Consider the following 14,741-nt stretch of genomic DNA (forward strand, 5'->3'; position numbering starts at 1 on the left):
GGTCTCATTACAATCTAAAAGATTGAACAGTAGTTAGCTAGAAAATCATAAGCATTAAGAATAAGGAATAAACACTCAATCATGAAAATATTGAAAATAAAATAACTTCAAATATAAGTTATGTGTTCAATGTTAGGCTACATCAAAACTCTAGAAAATAAAATTAGTTGATAATAAAATTAAAACGAAAAAGAATAAAACTGGTGTTCTTCGTTGGAGTTAGTTGATGAAGCATGCGGCCCTTGCCTTTACTCCCCCAGATCTGCCTCCTTGAAAGAACACTTCAAGCATAAATTCTGAACTATCAAAACCTAAACTCAGACTCCCTAAAACTCAAAACTAAAACTAAGATTAAGAACCAAGACTCAAACTAAAACTAAGATTAAGAACCCAGACTCAAACTAAAATTAAGATTAAGAACCTAAACTCCCTATTCATCCCACAAAACGAGATTAAATAAATGTCAAAACTCAAATTCGAAAATAAAATAAATACAGCTACAATCTAGCCTAAAAATATGGAAAATAGTTTCTAAAGATAGATGTTAACATAAAAGGAAATTATCCCAAGAATATCGAAATTATTTAAAATGGAAAATTAGTGATATGCGGCTTGAATTGTGGAGTTCGGGAGGATTTGATCGTCAATAGATTGATTGCAGAACTCGGAAGGATTCCACCAGGTATATGTCGTGTGCGTTGAATATAACTAGCAGGCATGAAGGTCACAAACTCAAAGACCACACGGCCCTCTCCTCGCCTACCAAGTGGAAAGACTTCTGACCGAGATGAAAGACTCTCACCTTTTCTAGTTGTTGCCCATGATGTCATTTAGATTTATCTTTTAAGTTGGTCGTTTAGACTAGTCGCCCAATCTAATAGCCTAGAGTCTTGTCGCCAAATCTTCGTGCCTTATGGTCGCGCCTTCTGGTTGTGAGTCTCCTCGCCTACCGAGAGGTAAGTCTTCTCGCCTTTGGGCGAGAAATGTCTCTTTGCTGCCCACAGGACAAGGCTCCTCATCCAAATCTCATCAGCTCTCTTTAGATATCACTACCTCTCATCGGTCTGGATCCGTAGTCTCTTCTTTTGTACCAAAATGCTTTCCTTTTGTACTAAATCTTCTCATTCCTTCAAATTCAAGAAAATAAATAAAAATATGTAAAAATAAAATAAAATCAATAGTATTGAAGGGAAAATGATATCTTTCATAAATAAAAGAGTGATAAAAATCACACAAAAATAACACTTATCAACTTACTTGACCGCTTATGATGCGTAGTCCAAAGGAGTGTCTACATGTATGTCTGTCGTTATTGAAAAGTGCATGTTCGTCTGACATTTTTGTTTTCAATTTACTGTTAGTGTTAGAGTTTGTGTGAAGTAACCAACGCAAAGTGGTCAGAGGGCCCGTCAACCCCTTGGGTCCACCTTAGGCAGTTGCCGAGCCCATCGACTGGTTCTCAAGGCAACCCGTGCAAGGCAGTTGTGGAGCTCCAGTTAACTTTGAAGGCTCATTCCCAAAGGTAACCCGGGCAAGGCGGTTGTGGAGTTCGGAGGCTTGTTAATTCCGAATGCTCATTCTCTGATGTAACCTGCTGGCAACGGTTATGGCTCGAGTGTGACACTCGGCATGAGTCTAGGGACTCGTATCAGCGCGAAGGTCAGCATGTCAAGAAACTTGTGTTCTAATGGCCGTCTGGGCAAGTCCTAGAACTAGTGCCCGGCCTAAACTTCACGACGAATCAAGGGGATCGGCTTATAGCACGAAGGTCGGCAAGTCAAGGGACTTGTGTCTGAGGGGCCATCTGGGCAAGTCCTGGGACTGGTGCCTGGCCTAACTTCGTTGCGAATCAAAGGACTCAGCTTGTAACTCGAAGGTCAACAAGTCAAGGGTCTTGTGTTTAGGTGTCTGTCTGGGCAAGTCTTAGGACTAGTGCCCGGCCTAAACTTTGCAGTGATTCTAAGAACTCAGCTTGGTGGCAAGAAGGTCAGCAAGTCAAAGGACTTGTGTCTGAGGGGCTGTCTGGGCAAGTCTTGGGACTGGTGCCCTGCTCGACTTCATGGTGAATCAAGGGACTCAGCTTGTAGCGTAAAGGTCGGCAAGTCAAGGGACTTGTGTCCCAGTGGCCGTCTGGGCAAGTCTTAGGACTAGTGCTCTGCCTAAACTTTGCGGCGAGTCTAGGAACTCGACTTGGCAACATGGAGGTCGGCAAGTCAAATAACTTGTGTCTGACTAGTCGTGTGGGCGAGCCCTAGCACTCTAACCCTACCAATGCATCATGGCGAGGTGGCAAGAGAGTCGATAAGTCAAGGGACTTGTGTTCGACTGGTTGTGAAGGGACTTGGCTTAGCTGGCGCAAGGGTCAAAAAGTCAAGGGACTTGTGTCCGACCGTTATTTCATGGCTAGTCAAGGGACTTGTGTTCGATCGTTGTGTCGCGACAAGTCAAGGGACTTTGCTTTGCTGGCACGAGGGTCGACAAGTCGAGGGACTTGTGCCCGACCATTATGTCGAAGCGAGTCAAGGGACTCGGCTTGGCCGACGGAGATGCTTGTCCGTGCTAAATTGCTCTGCCGGAGTGCGGTGAAGGTTGGAGATGTGCCGATGAGGCCTGTTGGTTGTCATGTTTTGACGATGAATAAGATTTGGGTGCTTGCGATGCCAGGCAATTCATTCGGAGAGTTTTGGTTGCGGTAGTTGATTATTGCTTGGCTAAAATCGGTCGAGTAGAGTTGGGTGAGCAAGTTGGTGGAGCATGCAACTTGGTAGAGCACATTGCATGGGTCATGCAACATGCGCTGGAGGTAAGGTTGTTCCTTGTTCTCCATTACGTGTACCGTGCATGGCTCATGCATGGTGCATGTTCCACATGCATAACACACGCTTAAACACTAGTTGTTAGCTATCGAGAAAGTTGCCTATCAAGTGAGGTGACTGTGCCCGCATGCACATTAGTGCCAAACAATTTGTCCCGACAGAGTTATATTGGGATGTTTGGGTCATGCCCGAGCGAGACTTTGTGGCCGGTGTTCCACACCACATGAAGCAGTTTTGTCAGTAGAAATAAATTCACACAAATTTTGAGAGAGACAAACTAGTGAGTTTTAGTTGTTGTAGTCAATTTTTGTTTGACTAAAAATTCCCCGCAGCTGGTTGCAATTTCTTTGCCTTCCCCTCTCTCTTCTTCTTCTTTTTTTTTTTTTTTATTACCGTTGAGTGAATTTCATTGTGCTAAACGTGGCCGACTAGCTTCATTTTTAGAGCGGGGGCTTTATGGCTTGTGGTTTGTTGCTTGAGTAGTTGGGGCAAGGGACTTCATGCCCAAGCAGGCTTGGGCGAGCTTATTGCACAAGTATATTGGGCGAGGAGGCTTTGGACGAGCAGCTTCTATTTGAGGAGGGGCTGGTGAAGCACTTGGCATGGACCATGCAACGTGTTGAGCCGAGTGGGGGTCAGGATGTTCTTGTTCGTCCATGAGGCTTGTGGCCAAGGTGCTTCCAAGCGACTTCAATTGTGCGTGAGGGCAAGTAGTTGCTCAGGTTAAGCTTCTACTCGAGCCGCAAGTGTGCCGGCCAAGCGTTTGCTTAAGCCAACTACATGCTCAGGTCGAGCGGTTGCCTGTGTGCCTTTGCATGTGGCCGAGATGTGCGCTAATGGGTGGCCGAGCAAAGGGGTGCCAGCCACTGGATGGTCGAGCAACATATCACAGGATGTGGCGAGCAGCTGACGAAGGCCGAGTGACCAAGGAGGGTGATCTCGAGCAAGGTTGGCGAGGAAGTGACGCCAAGCAACTTGTCCAAGATGTATGTGGTGGTCGAGGAGGGTCCCTGGCCTATGATTCCTGCCCATGGTTGGTGTGGCCTATGAGTTCGTGGCGGTGGAGGTGCTAGCTGACGAGTCCATGCCCTTGGATGGTGTGGCCGAAGAGTTCCTTGGTGATGAGTGTGCTGGCCGAAGAGTGATGGGCCATGGTGCATGGCCGTGGGCTAGGGGTCGCATGGAATGTTTTAAATTCTGTTCTAGTGATCATTCCTGTTTAAATATTAGAATGAAATATTTTGGTACCGATATATTTCAGTGTACCGTTTCAAGATTAATTATATATTATATATAAATATTTATATATATATATATAAACTAACAACTAATAGAATAAATACATATATATGTTAGTGTGTCTCATGTATATGTGTATATATATGGACGAATTGAAGATTTATAAAATGAATATACGTTGAAAAAAAAACAACTTCAGTTGAGAAACAAAAATAAAATAGTGGAGAAATTATTAAAAAATAATGAAAAAAAATATTTAAGTTACAAAAAAATCAAAATTATATAAATAAATTTTATATTCTAGAATTAATTAAATACCATCTGGATTTAATATTTATAAAAATGACATTCAAGTACAAGAAAATTACAAAAACAGTCTAAAACAAAATAGGGACCAAAATGCCAATTCTGGTCGGAATGGTTGAAATTTGACTAGAATGGCCAGAAAGGGCCGGAATTTGGAGCGAAACGAAACGAGGGGTATAGTGTACCGAATACTACACCGGTACAGCCAGAACAGAACGAAATTTAAAACTATGGTCGCATGGCCATGGAGTCACATGTTTGTGGGCGAGGAGAGACCTCTGATCGAGATGCGTGGCCATAGGCGAGGAGACCACTAGCCGTGGTGCATGGCTGTGGGCGAGGAGACCACTAGCCACAGTGCATGGCCAAAGAGTGGTAACCTTTAGCTATGGTGCATGGCCGAGGAATGGCGATCCTCCAATGGCGAGGTGATCTCGGCCGTGAGCTGGCCGAGAAGTCCAGTGCACGTTTTGTGCATTGGGTTTATGGCTTCAAGCTACCATTGCCAACCATGTTTTGGGGCACGACGGTGACGTTTAGGCGTAGACAGAACATGTCGGCGGTCCACATGGTGGCCACCGGTACCCTTATTGTGCCACGACGCGATTGGGCTGAAGAGATATCAGCCACATGCATTCTCATGTGCATGGCCATGCAGCAAGGTGCTAGCCATGGCCAAGTGGTCGTGGACCGTCTCCGAGAAGATAGAAGGTGCCAGCGGTTCGTATGGTGACTGCCGGCATAGTCCCCTTGCTATGCCATGGTGGGGCTATGGCTCATCTAGGCACACACTATCGTGCACCGTTGTGCATGACCCAAATACTAGGTACGGCCCCACGGGTGGGGCTGTCAAGACCCCATAAAAAACCGCACTAGGACATGGTCCTAGGCATGCATGGGCCAGCCAAGGCCACCAAGGGCCAATGTCATGGGCCCGCATGGGTTCCATACCACTGTCACTTGTTTATTTATTTATTTATTTAATTATTTATTTTTATTTATCAAGTGACCTATTAGGATTTCCACTTTGTATTCTCTATAAATAGGACCTTTAGACATTTAGTTTACATCTTTTGAACCTTTGGCAAATTCCTTAAGTGGGTAGACTTGTTCTTAAGATCATCTTTCGGTGCTTAGCACTTAGTCTACTTGGGTGCAATTCGTGAATCCCTATTAGAAGATCATCACCTTACAATTCATGAATAGGTGTGATTCAACTTATCTTGTTCTTGCAACTTGGTGCAATTCGTGAATCCAAGTTGTTGTTATCTTTGTTACTTTCAAGTTTATCAATAAAGAGGTTTATTTCATCTATGTGCAATTCGTGAATCATAGTTAAATTGGCTATCTTTTGTTCACTTTGTTCTTGAGTATTTATCACTTGTTCATTGTGTTCTTCATTTGTCCTTGATGTTCATATCTTTTCTTGCATATCAAAATATCCATATAAACCAAAAAAAGAGTCTTCATATTCATTTGTTGAGTCTATTCATCCTTTGATCATACTCTTCCATATTCTTCATCCATCTTGTTCACCCATATTGTCCATCCATCTTGTTCATGCGTGTTCATCCATATATTTCCATTGCCCCATTCAATCCATCCATACACTATAATTCGACCACTGTAGTGTTTGCCCTAGTTGTCCATATCTCATATTTACCCTTCATCCATCATAGCCATTAGCCCTAGCCAAAATCCACTTAACCTCCATCTTGTCATACACAAATCTTGCCTTATTTGGTAACCCTAGCCTTCCATAAGGATTTCCTAAACTCTAGGAATCCTAACCCTAGCCACCCTTCATCCAATCCATTGACCTAGCCGAAATTCCCTTGCCACTATCTTTCCATATTAGTCACTTACCATACCTAGCCTCCATCATCTCCATAAACCCTAGCCATCCCTCAAGAGTCCAACTTGGCAATTTCCTTAATCTTAGGAAAGTTGACTCATCCCTAAAATCATTCATTCATTCAAATCACCCAATCCCTTGATCCTAGGAAATTCCATTTCATCTCTTATCCCTTAAATCTCTCCATCCATCTAATCACTCAATCAATCCCACAAATCACTCATCCCCTAAAATTACTCTAGTCAACTAAGACCTTCTTCACTGACCAAAACCAAAACCCTATCTTTCCTTGATAGATTCCTACCACTTAGGAATCTTCCCTCAATCATTTCTATCTTTCCAAAATCCTACCAATCCCTAAATCATCTCCTACAAGTTAGCAGCTCATCTTCCATCTTCCAAGTCCTCCAAATTCGAAATACATCCATTACCTTAGCCAATCCCTTAATTCTAGAAACTTCCCTAGAATCACTTCATCCCTAAAATCTCTCCATTCTTCCAATCCATCTAATCAACCAAAGACTTCCAACCTCTTACCATATTCAAATCTCATCTTCCTTATCTTATCCTAGCCAATCCCTTAATTCTAGGAACTTCCCTAGAATCACTCCATTCCTAGAATCACTCAAGTCAATCAAAGAATAACATCATCTTGCCGTATCCCAATCTTATCTTACCATATTCAAATTCCATCTCCAAATCCCTAAACTCTAAGAACAACCCTAGACTCATTCAAACACCATTCATGTAACACCCCGCATTTTAGTGTATTTTTACTAAAGGATTATTTTTATTTATTTAAATTTTATTCTTGTATTTTAAAATTGGTTGGATTTTTAATGAGTTTATTTCTATGATTTTAATTGGTGAAAATTAATTTTTATGTGCTTTCTTAATATTTATTTATTGTTGTGCATTTAAATTGTTTTTCATATTTAATTAATTACTGTGGGATTTAATTATTTCAATTTGAATTTACCATTATGTTTAAATTATTTTATTTAACTTGTGGTTTTAAAATCGTTTCCGTTGGATCATTTTCGTGACCCAAGTTATGAGGATTGAACCTCATTTCTTTTCCCTCTATTTTTCTTTTCTTCTTTTCTTTTTTTTTTCTTTTCTTTTCTTTTTCTCCTCCTGGTTTTCCTTCTCACGCGCGAGTTCTTCTCTCTCTCTCTCTCGCCGTGCGTTGGTCTCTTCCCCAGCCCGCCGCCGTGCGCCGGCGGTGGTCGACACCACCCGGCTCCTTCGCTCCCCCTACCGCCGGCGACCAACCCCCATCAATTCCAGCTTCCCTCGAGCCGCCGTGAGCCTCTACGCACGGCTGGAAGCCGCGACACTCTTTCCACCGCTGCGCCGCCGTCGCACCATCATTGGCCACCATCTTCCTACCACATCATCCTCAACCTCTTAGCAACCCATTGGACCCAACCCCACCTCCGATCTGTCACCGGTGAAGCACATCCAACTCCATATCCGTTTTGGGCTTTTTGGTCTTCTACCGCCGCCCATGCCGCCACCCACGGCCAACCTTCACCACCACTAGCTTCACCGACCTCCCTAGGCCCTACCCTATCAATCTTGGGTCTTCGTTTGCCTCCGTTTGAAAGTTGGTATTGTGACCCACGGCCACAGTGTATTTTACACTGTGGTGTTGCTCAAACGTCGCCTTTTTCAACTTCGTGATCCTTCGAAAATTGTTATATTGCACTGTAAGTATTTCTCCAAAGAACTTTCGTAATTTAAATATATTTTTGCACTAACCCATTTCACTGTATTTTTGGCATGCCGGACTGAGTCCGAGGAGTTCGGGGGTCGGATGGATTTGTGATTGGAGTTGTTTGGTTGGATTTGATTGGATTGGTAATTGTTGGTTTGGATATTGTGTTGGTACATGTGCATTTCATTATTTCATGCATGATCATGTTTGTAAAAGAAAACTGGGTTTTCGTGTATTGCATTCATGTTCATGTGTTTATGAAAACTGGGTTTTCATGTGAGATTGGATTTTTGGTGCGTGTGTATCACCACCCCAAGCCGAGATGGGGCATTAACTCGGTGGAGCTCCTCTGGTTACTCGGGAGCGGAATATGCTGAGTAACGTCCCCTGGATTGTCGTCGGGCGACAATGGGATCGGACGAGATGGTCTCGTGCCGACTCCGTGGTCCTTCTGCTGGCGGGGACTAGAGGATGTCTGGCCACGTACGCGCTGGGCGCGGAACTGGGCATCGCTCGTTGCGTAGTGTGGGTGCTTGGCCATGTATGCGCTGGGCGTGGAACTGAGCACCGCTACGAAGCCAGGACGTGCGGATTGTCCATAGGGGAGACCATGGTGCATATGGAAATAATGCATGGTGCATTTGGAATTAATGCACTATTTTCTGGGAAAATAGTGCGAGTTGGTTTTTGGGTAAATCATTTTCTGGGAAAATGTTTTACGGATATTTTGGGCTAAAATGGGATTTTGGCGTGTGTTGGAAAATTATCATTTTCGGAGAAAATGATGTTTTGTGGAAAAATGCATATTTCATCATGTGCATGCATGTTAGTTGCATTTAATACATTTTATATTACGTTGTTATTTGAGGTCATACTTACCTGCGATACCATTTTGTGGTAACGCAGATTTTGATGCAGATGAGGAGGAGGAGGGCGAGCCTGAGGAGACGGCTCCGCCTGAGGAGTGATCTGGGATCACTCGTTTGTTTATTTCAAAACTATTGTAAAATTATTTTATGGATGACTGTATAACTGCTATTTAAATTTTTATTGATGTTTGATTGTAAATAAATTCTGGTACTTAGTTGACTATCCGCTGCGTTATTTTATTTGTACACTGTTGCATGTACACACACTGGCACTTCGTTGGGATGTGTGACCGTGTTGTCACCATCCTGACATCTCGATCCCTGTGTATTTATATAAGGGGGATTGGGGGCGCCACAGGTTGTATCAGAGCAGTTCGGCTCTGGGTAAAACCACATGTCCCTTAGGATAGTACCAGAAAATTATTTTTATTATTTTAAAATAATAAAATTTTTGTTTAAGTGGTGTAAGTTAAGTTATTTATTTTATATTATGAGTTTATTACTATTTTATTTTATGTTAATTGATGTTATTTGATTTATTTGATTTTATTGTTTTAATTAGTGTTTACCTTTGGTTGAGTATGGTTTTATTGGCTTTATTTATTTTATTGTATAATAATTCTGTTGTTTATTTATTTTAATGTATAATAATTTTGGTGTTTATTTATTTTATTGTATAATAATTTTGTTGTTTATTTATTTATTTGTATGTCATTTTAATTTAATTGTTTTATTTTATGGCAGATTATTTTATTGTTATATTTATTTTATGGTGAACTACTTCATTGGTTTTATGCATTTTGTCGTATGTTATTTTATTTATGGAATTTTATTTTATTTTGTTTTGTTCGAAATTGAAAGGCGGGTTAAGGGTTATGTTATGACAGGAAGATGGTACGACTGAGAAGGCCATTGTTAGGCTTAAACATTGGTATAGTAGGCCTGAACTCTTGGTGATTGGTTGTTTTAATATCAAGGCTTGAACATCAGGGTCTGGGTGAACTCTTTGGATTAGGTACTCAAGTTGCTGCTAAGGAGGGGAATAGTTTTTAATTGCTTAGGATAATTGAGGATTTAGGTTCCGTAGAATTTAGGTAATGAGTCTTTGGGGTAGGAGGTTGTAAGTTCAACGAATGTCAATGTTAGATTTATGAGAAGTTCATCTAAGGTTTGTGGCCCCATAGTTTTTTAGAAAATAAGTTAATGGGATTTAAGCTGGTAGGTTCAACAAGCAATTAAGAGATTACTTAGACTAGAAGTTTTTGATTTTGCCAACCTCGATAAGCAATTTGATAATATTTGGGGTTTTAGAATTTACAAGTTTTATAAGGAGAATGTTTTAGATTTGAGTTCATCGATCTTGAGGATTTCAGGAAATGATTTATATCTGGGTTAAGGTTTTAGAATTGCAGAGTTGAATGGCTGAATTAAAATAGGATTGATCTGAGTTAAGTTACTGATATGAGAATTTTTAGGGGAGAATTTCTTTGGAGATGGAAGATATTGATCTAGTTCGGTTAATAATTGTTTTTAGCATGAGGTTACAGTGTCAGGTTGAGGATTTAATTTATATCAATTTTAAGGATAATAGATGGTGACGATTTAAGAAATGATTCTTATTGATTTCGAGGATATAGGTTTAGTGATGGAAATGGTAATGATGATCACTTGCACATTTGGAGCATTTTTGGTTTTGGCTAAGGGTGCATGTGATCGATGCATGGTAGTGGTGAGTATTTATGCATATTTCGAAGAGTTCAGGTCCTAGTCTCATTTTGGTTTGAAAGAAGTGGTTTTGGTAGGTGTGGAAGAGGAGTCGACACAATAGTAGTAATTCAAGAGACTTTGGCTTGGAGTTTTTGGGGAGTTGATCGAAGTGTGCAATTGAAGTGGGTTACTCAATGAATCATGGTTGGGAATAGTTATTGTGATTATCTTCAGGAATTAATTGTGACTTGAGGTCACCTAGGAATTTAAATTTTTGAGGCTATACTTTCTTTTGGAGTTTGAGCATCTAGTTGGTTGAATGAAGGACATTGTTATTTAACTTGAAGAGAGATTGATGAGATGTCATGTATGGTGTATGAAAAGATCTTCGAAGTTGAAGCTTAGGCATCAACAGTGGATAATATGATCAAGTATGTGGGGTAATAAAGCATTAGGATCCTTGGGTGCTTTGCAATGGCTTTTGGTAGATTGAAGATTTGATCAGTATGGTTTGCTCTGAGGTTTAATAGTGATGTGCTATTGAAGGAACTAGTTGTGTTAATACTAGCTTATTGGAGTAGAAATAGGTGGGCGAGTTACCAAGGAGGTTTTGTTAATGTTTTGGTGAAGTCAATGGTGGTTCGTTGTGAGTTTAGTCACCGTTAGATTAGATGATGTTTAGAATGTAGATGGTGAGCTTTCGGGTTTAGGTTGTTAGGTAGAAGTCTCTAGGCACTCTTTTTGATTCGCTAGGTTGGAATTGAGTCTTTTAAAGTATGTTTCTTATCTTAGAGGAGATGAGTGTATTTTGGGTTGAGGTTGTTTATTTTCAATTTGGGATGCTGAGGTTGTTTGATATTGGGTTTCTGTCTTTGATCATGGTTGTATTTTATAGAATTTGATTTTGATCAAGGCAGCAGAAGTTAATTGAAGAATTTGAGTTATAACTCGTGGTTTTGGGAGAGAGAGTGTTTTTCTACCAAATTGTGATAAGGGTTTTGGTTAGTAGGAATGGAGCCACCTTGTACTCTTGGTGTTAGTTTCATGAGGACGTAAGTTTTATGCATGTGGCGAATATCAGAGTGCGCAGCAGAAGCGTGGTATTTTTGTTGTAGTCAGGAGTTCAAATTGTGCTGATTTGAAGAATTAATGGTGACTTGAATTTTGAGAAGATACTTGTAATTGGAGATTAATCATTTGGTTGTGCAATTTGTTATTGATGGTTAACATTGGAAGTGGCTATTAGGTTTCCAATAGTAGAATTCCATGAAGGTTTAGAAGTTGGAGCATAGGAATTGATTGAGGTTGGCACATATTATTGTATGGATCCATTGATCATTGGAATTTATTGGATGTTGTATTAAGGTTCTCAAGGAAATGAGATTTTTGAATAGCAGTCACTCTAGGAATACTGGTCGTGATGTGTCATTGGGGGACTAAAACGAGTATATTGGATATTGCCATGTTCATTGAGAAATGTACCACGTGCCGTCTAGTTAAGGTTGAGCATCAAGGTAGACTTCAACCTCTCCCTATTCCAGAGTGGAAGTGGGATGATATTTCTATGGATTTTGTGGTAGGGTTGCCGAGGACTCCTAGTGGGAAGAACTCAATTTGGGTGATTGCGGATCGGCTGACCAAGAGTGCCCATTTCTTGCCTGTTAATAATACTGACTCTTTGGGTAAGTTGACTCGAATATATGTCAAGGAGATAGTGCGTTTGCCTGGAGTACCCAAGAGTATCGTGTCAGATCAGGACCCGCGGTTCACCTCCCATTTTGGAAGAGCTTGCAAGCAGCTTTAGGCACTAAGTTGAAGTTTAGTACTACATATCACCCTTAAACAGATGGTCAATCAGAGCGTACTATTCAGACTCTGGAGGATATGTTGCGGTCTTGTGTCATGGAATTTCAAGGAAGTTGGGAGAATCATCTGCCGCTTATCGAGTTCTCTTATAATAACAATTTTCATTCCTCCATTCAGATGGCCCTGTATGAAGTTTTGTATGGAAGGAAGTGCAGATTGCCTTTATGTTGGGATGAAGTTGGTGAGAACAAATTGCTTGGGCCTGAGATAATTCAAGAAATGAAGGATCAAGTTCAGTTATCAGGAAGAAGATGGCTGAAGCGCAAAGTCGCCAGAAAAGTTACGCAGATACAAGAAGAAGAAACTTATCCTTTGAAGAAGGAGATTGGGTTTATCTTAAAATCTCTCCTATGAAAGGCGTTAAGCGCTTTGGTAAGAAAGGAAAGCTTAGTCCAAGATATGTTGGCCATTTTCAGATCGTAGAGAAGGTTGGGCTTGTTGCTTATAGAGTGGCCTTGCCGGACTATTTTGGCGGTATGTTCTTAGTCTGCTCTTAGTTGAATCTTATTCCTGTCTTAATCTTAATGTTGACCTTGCCAATTTCGAGGACGAAATTTTATTTAAGGGGGGGAGGATGTAACACCCCGCATTTTAGTGTATTTTTACTAAAGGATTATTTTTATTTATTTAAATTTTATTCTCATATTTTAAAATTGGTTGGATTTTTAATGAGTTTATTTCTATGATTTTAATTGGTGAAAATTAATTTTTATGTGCTTTCTTAATATTTATTTATTGTTGTGCATTTAAATTGTTTTTCATATTTAATTAATTACTGTGGGATTTAATTATTTCAATTTGAATTTACCATTACGTTTAAATTATTTTATTTAACTTGTGGTTTTAAAATCGTTTCCGTTGGATCATTTTCGTGACCCAAGTTATGAGGATTGGACCTAATTTCTTTTCCCTCTATTTTTCTTTTCTTCTTTTCTTTTTTTTTTTTCTTTTCTTTTTCTCCTCCTGGTTTTCCTTCTCGCGCGCGAGTTCTTCTCTCTCTCTCTCTCTCGCCGTGCGTTGGTCTCTTCCCCAGCCCGCCGCCGTGAGCCGGCGGTGGTCGACACCGCCCGGCTCCTTCACTCCCCCTGTCGCCGGCGACCAACCCCCATCAATTCCAGCTTCCCTCGAGCTGCCGTGAGCCTCTATGCACGGCTGGAAGCCGCGGCACTCTTTCCGCCGCTGCGCCGCCGTCGCACCACCATTGGCCACCATCTTCCTACCACATCATCCTCGACCTCTTAGCAACCCATTAGACCCAACCCCACCTCCGATCTGTCACCGGTGAAGCACATCCAACTCTATTTCCGTTTTGGGCTTTTTGGTCTTCTACCGCCGCCCATGCCGCCACCCACGGCCAACCTTCACCACCACTAGCTTCACCGACCTCCCTAGGCCCTACCCTATCAATCTTGGGTCTTCGTTTGCCTCCGTTTGAAAGTTGGTATTGTGACCCACGGCCACAGTGTATTTTACACTGTGGTGTTGCTCAAACGTCGCCTTTTTCAACTTCGTGATCCTTCGGAAATTGTTATATTGCACTGTAAATATTTCTCCAAAGAACTTTCGTAATTTAAATGTATTTTTGCACTAACCCATTTCACTGTATTTTTGGCATGCCGGACTGAGTCCGAGGAGTTCGGGGGTCGGATGGATTTTTGATTGGAGTTGTTTGGTTGGATTTGATTGGATTGGTAATTGTTGGTTTGGATATTGTGTTGGTACATGTGCATTTCATTATTTCATGCATGATCATGTTTGTAAAAGAAAACTGGGTTTTCGTGTATTGCATTCATGTTCATGTGTTTATGAAAACTGGGTTTTCATGTGAGAATGGATTTTTGGTGCGTGTGTATCACGACCCCAAGCCGAGATGGGGCATTAACTCGGTGGAGCTCCTCTGGTTACTCGGGAGCGGAATATGCTGAGTAACGTCCCCTGGATTGTCGCCGGGCGACAATGGGATCGGACGAGATGGTCTCGTGCCGACTCCGTGGTCCTTCTGCTGGCGGGGACTAGAGGATGTCTGGCCACGTACGCGCTGGGCGCGGAACTGGGCATCGCTCGTTGCGTAGTGTGGGTGCTTGGCCATGTACGCGCTGGGCGCGGAACTGAGCACCGCTACGAGGCCAGGACGTGCGGATGGTCCATAGGGGAGGCCAAGGTGCATATGGAAATAATGCATGGTGCATTTGGAATTAATGCACTATTTTGTGGGAAAATAGTGTGAGTTGGTTTTTGGGTAAATCATTTTCTGGGAAAATGTTTTACGGATATTTTGGGCCAAAATGGGATTTTGGCGTGTGTTGGAAAATTATCATTTTCGGGAAAAATGATGTTTTGTGGAAAAATGCATATTTCATCAT

The sequence above is a fragment of the Juglans microcarpa x Juglans regia genome, chromosome 5S (genome assembly GCF_004785595.1).
Source record: "Juglans microcarpa x Juglans regia isolate MS1-56 chromosome 5S, Jm3101_v1.0, whole genome shotgun sequence".
Taxonomy (NCBI): Eukaryota; Viridiplantae; Streptophyta; class Magnoliopsida; order Fagales; family Juglandaceae; genus Juglans; species Juglans microcarpa x Juglans regia.